This window comes from Sciurus carolinensis, chromosome 19 (assembly GCF_902686445.1).
Source record: "Sciurus carolinensis chromosome 19, mSciCar1.2, whole genome shotgun sequence".
NCBI lineage: Eukaryota > Metazoa > Chordata > Mammalia > Rodentia > Sciuridae > Sciurus > Sciurus carolinensis.
This window is the reverse complement of record NC_062231.1, coordinates 7,475,952-7,480,847: the sequence shown is the minus strand read 5'-3', so window position 1 is coordinate 7,480,847 and position 4,896 is coordinate 7,475,952.

Genomic DNA, 4,896 nt, shown 5'->3' with positions numbered 1-4,896 from the left:
CCTAAGATTCCATCTCACCCCAATTAGAATGGTGATTATCAAGAACACAAGCAACAATAGGTGTTTACGAGGATGTGGGAAAAAAGGTACACTCATACATTGATGGTGGGGTTGAAAAGTAGTGCAGTCACTCTGGAAAGCAGTGTGGAGATTCCTCAGAAAGCTTGGAATGGAACCACCATTTGACCCAGCTATCCCACTCCTTGGCCTTTACCCAAAGGACTTAAAATCAGCATACTACAGTGATACATCCACAACAATGTTCATTGCTGCTCAATTCACCATAGCCAGATTGTGTAACTAGCCTAGATGTCCTTTAATTGATGAATGGATGAAGAAACTGTGGCATATATATATATATATATATATATATATATATATATATATATATATACACACACACACACACACACAATGGAATATTACTCTGCCATAAAGAATGGTGAAATTATGGCATTTGCAGGCAAATGGATAAAATTGGAGAATATCATCCTAAGTGAGATAAGCCAATCTCAAAAAACTAAAGGACAAATGATCTCGCTGATAAGCGGATGAATACATACAATTGGGTGTGGGAGGGTTTAGGGTTAGGTTTAGGGTTAGGGATAAGGAGGGTTGTAAGAATGGAGGAAGGAAGGACTGTATAGAGGAAAAAGGGGTGGGAGGGGTGGGGGGAAGGGAAAAAACAATCAAACAACATTACCCTATGTAAATTTATGATTACACAAATGGTGTTCCTTGACTCCATGTACAAATAGAGAAACAACATGTATTCCTTTTGTTTACAAAAAAAAAAAAACACTAACTCCATAAATTATGATCTCATTGCAAAGGTCATATAACTTCAAGGAGTAAATGGTCAAAGGACACAGGTACAATATGCAGGAACCGGGATTTGAACTTTAATCTGTTGGATTCCAAAGCCATGTTCTTCCCACAGCATTATACTCTTTCCCAGAAAGTGAACAGCAGCTGGACCAAGGTGACACTTCAGTTTATGTTTCTCCTCGTTCCACTGGGATAAAAGGCAGTGCTCTAATTATAGGCATTCATGTGGAATTTTGTTGAAAGAACAAAATGAATCAAAGAATGAATAAATTCAGTGGTAAAAAGCTAGCTGTCTCAGTCATTTAATTCTACATTCATGCAATTCTAAATGTTCAAAGTTTCCTGTCATGGGACAATGTGCTAAAATAAATCTGTACTAGAAAGTTTCTTTTTATCTCCCTGAGTGTGGCCACCATGTGTTAAGTTGCTTTGTTTCTGCAAACCATAATGGCAGGATTTTCAATGAATGCTCCACTGTCCATATCATGGGTCAAATATAAAACCAAGTATGCAGTGACCTATTTTGCATTTAGGAGACTGTACAAATATTTGTTGGATGCACATGCACAGTGCATATTTGTATTTATATGTCAAAAAGTCTTCAACATACCTAGCTGTATATTATCAACCCTTAGTAAACATAGGCAAAAGTTATAGATTGCTTAATATCCATTGGTAAAAATAATCTATCCTGTCTCTACTTACACATCTATCAACATGTCATAATTAATTCAGGTAATAAGTGCTTCCCTTAACGTAGTTGCTACATCTGAGTAGTATTAAAATTACTAAAAGATTAAACTAGGAAAGAAATATGGGGCAATTTATTTCATTGTAAAAATGATTAAGATCACTATTTTGTTGTGATGTGTGACTTTACTGAGACTAGTGGCCAGCAGTTGAATGATACATATAAGCTTCAAGTAAAAATATAACTATAAGATAATCCAATAATTATAATTATTGTTGATAGTCTCACTGTATCATTTCATTTTCATCATATGAGATTGTGTACTTGGTTATTTGTACCTATAACATAAAATTTGTGTGGTTGTCCAAAAGAGTTAGGAATATTTTTCTTCTTGTTACTTAATCGAGAAGGTTCAGAAATGGAAAAGTGGGACCTCAGTTTTGCTGTGGGAATTAAAGGACTTTTACTAGAGCATGGTAAAAATTCAATAAATGATAGCTATTATTCTATTAAAAATAAATAAAATATAAAAAGGACTGGAAATGTAACTCAGAGTTTAAGCATACCTAGGTTTACTCCTTGGTACAAACAACTTATCACGTGTTGTAGTAATATTTTCCCAATTTTACCTCATCTTGCAGGTTTCAAAGCTTTTTCTTAACTGATTTTCATTTTTGTCATCTTGTGAATGATCAGATACATATTCAATGCTCTATAAATTTTGGTAAATTCAAATGGTAGGATTGCATAACTGTAAATAATTCCAACCTTCCTGTAATGTTTAATTTGAATTTTCATCTTAATTAGATTGAAAAATGAAGGTGATGAAGAGGATTTGGGTGTGTCCATGAGGGCGTGTCTAAGAATGATTGGAATGTGGAATAGTTAACTGAAGTGGAGATGCTCCCTTAGCATAGGCAGAACCAACCAATAGGATAGTAGTTTGGATGGAATAAAAGTTGGAAGAACAAGGAAGCAGATGCAGATACAAGTTTGACTCATCCTGAATAAGTTCTTGATTGCTGCTTTAGTTGTCTGAGGGTATTTGACACTTGCTTCTTCACTCTTCCAAAGTGGACTCTGCCAGTGATTCTCCAGGTTGTTTCTAGAAGCCTTGGTATCACACTAGGGTAGCATTGTTTCTCCCTCATGTTCTGGGACTTCCACTTCTTGGACTGCACAGCTACAGGTTCTTCCAACTCTCCAAACTGCAGACAGCCATTGTGGACTATTCAGCTCATAAGCCAATCACTTTTTATACTCATACTTTCTGTTGATTCTGTTTCTGTAGAGATCCCTGACTAATGCACTTCCCAACCAATGAGTCTCACTGTAGTAGACAAACCATAGACATGTGATTTCAGAGCTGTCTTCATTCAACTTTATTACCAGAGCAAATATCTTTATATAGTAACTGAGTAAATGTTGATAATTGTGCATTCTAAGGACACATTCTTTGAATTTATTATTTTCCATTTAGTACAAGTGTGAATAAGAACAGTCTACAATAGTAAACTGATCAACTTATCTATAGAATAGGGACAATCATATTATGTATATCCTAGAGGCATTATATATGACAGAAGATGAAGTATACATACCAAATATATGTACATTATCATTTTAAATGGAGAGAAATTGAAAGCATTTCCTCAAAACACTGTAATAAGACAGGAATGCCCTCTTTCACCACTTCTACTCAACATCATCCTTGAAACTCTCGCTAAAGAAATTAAAGAAATATGAATAGGAAGAGAAAAACTCAAACTATTACCATTTGCCAATGACACAGTTCTATAGCTAAAGGTTCCAAAAATTTCCCTCAGAAAACTTCTAGAACTCATAAATGAATTGAGAAAAGTAGGATATAAAATAAAAAATCATAAATCTAATTCATTTGTATTCATAAGTGATGAATCTTCAGAAAGAGAAATTAGAAAAACTACCCCATTCACAATAGCCTCAAAAAAATAAAATACATGGGAATCAATCTAACAAAAGAGATGAGACAATGAGAACTATAGAACAGTAAAAAAGAAATTAAAGCAATCCTTTGAAGATGGTAAGATCTACCATGTTCTTGCATAGACAGAATGTATATTTCAAAATGACCACACTACCAAAAGTGCTATACATATTCTATGTGATTTCAGTTAAAATGCCAAGAGCAAAAAAATTACATGCATTGGGTACCAAAACAGGCAGGTAGACCAATGGTACATAATAGAGAAAACAAAGCCAAATCCACATAAATACAGTTATCTCATACTAGACAAAAGCACCAAAACATACATTGGAGAAAATATATCCTCATCAACAAATGATGCTGGGAAAACTAAATCAATTTTTATTATTTTATGCAGCAAAATTAAACTACTCTCTCCCTGCACAGAACTCAAAGTAGATGAAGGACCTAGGAATTGTACCAGAGATGCTGCACCAAACAGAAAAAAAAGGAGGCTCAGATATTCATCACATTAGCTTAGGACAAATATTGCTTAACAATGCTCCCAAATTGTAACATACAAAAATCAGAATCAATGTGATCGATTCAAACTAAAAATATCTTGTCAGCAAAGGAAACAAAGGTGCAAAGAGAAAGCCTACACAGTGAGAGAAAATCTTCACCACATACACTTCAGCTAGAGCAATAATCTCCAGAATCTATAAAGAACTCAACAATCTCAACACCAAAATGATACATAGCCCAATCAATAAATGGGTGAGGAACTGAGCAAAAACTTCCCAAAAGTTAGACAATCAATGAACATGAAAAAAAGTTCAACTTCTACAGTAGCGAAATGCAAACCAAAACTACCCTAAGATTTTATCTCTCTCCAATCAGAATTGCAATTATCAAGAATACAAGCAACAATAAGTGTTGATGAGGAGGTGGGGAAAAAGGTACACTCATACATTTCCAGTGTGATTTTAAATTGGTGCAACCACTCTGGAAAGCAGTATGGAGATTTCTCAGAAAACTTGGAATGAACACAATTTTACCCTCCTATCCCATTTCTTGGCCTATACACAAAGGACTTAAAATCAGCACACTACAGTTATTCAGCCACATCATTATTTATAGCAGCTCAATTTCCAATAGCTATGTTATGGAACCAACCTAGATGAATTGATAAAGAAACTGTGGTATATATACACAATGGAATATTAGTCATAAAGAAGACTAGAAGTATGGCATTTATGAGTAATTGGATGGAATTGGAGAATATCATCCTAAGTGAAGAAACCCAATCCCCAAAAGCAAAGACCAAATGTTATCTCTGATATGTGACTGCTGATGCATAATGGGGGAGGACAAGGGAAGAATGGAGGAACTTTGGATTGTGTAGGGGGAAATGAGGAGCGAGGAGGGTCAG